Source organism: Cicer arietinum, chromosome 5, assembly GCF_000331145.2.
Source record: "Cicer arietinum cultivar CDC Frontier isolate Library 1 chromosome 5, Cicar.CDCFrontier_v2.0, whole genome shotgun sequence".
Lineage (NCBI taxonomy): Eukaryota > Viridiplantae > Streptophyta > Magnoliopsida > Fabales > Fabaceae > Cicer > Cicer arietinum.
The window spans coordinates 73301599-73302322 of record NC_021164.2 but is presented as its reverse complement, the minus strand read 5'-3'; positions in this window follow the sequence as shown (position 1 = coordinate 73302322).

The following is a 724-nucleotide window of genomic DNA, read 5'->3' as shown; positions in this document are numbered from 1 at the left end:
AGTGAAATCAATTGGAGAAGAAAGAAAGGTAACAGAAGAGAAAATTAGGGATAGAGAGAGAAGAAAGGTTTTGTTTTGTTTAGGGATTGTTCGGAAGAGAAGCGGAAAGTATCGTGATCATTAGAGATAGAAATCAAAAGGGTAAGAGAAAAGTGCAAGTTTGTGGGACCCTTTAGAAGTTCCTTTATTGCACTTAATTATTTTTAACTGGGTTTTCTTGTCCTAATCCACTCTTTTGCCTTTTCTTTTCAGATAATGATCATTAATAATGGTACTTACAATTAAAATCACGGTGCTTACTTAATTATTTAAGAAAGTAGCACTTTCTATAATATTATGATTCTGTATGAGAAATTTCCCCTTTTTCTATGAGCTAAGCCGAATTTGTCATCAAATTAACACTCATTTATTTTGAATAAACAACACTTCATTTATGCTTAAAATTGTAGGACCATACTACTAGTCCTCGTATTATCAGTTGTTAATAATTTAAAATCATTTTTAGGATTTTAACATATTAATTAAGTATGTCCACTTGCTTTTATCATATACTACCTTTATATGAATATAATCTCTGCAACTAAAATCCGAGAAACCTAATTAATATTTTGTAATTTTCGAATTTATTTTATAGTTATATTGATGTAATGATTAGATTAATACACTCCTATAATTTCAGAGAATAAATTAAGTGTTTGTTCCGATTATTTTTTAAAACGTCGTG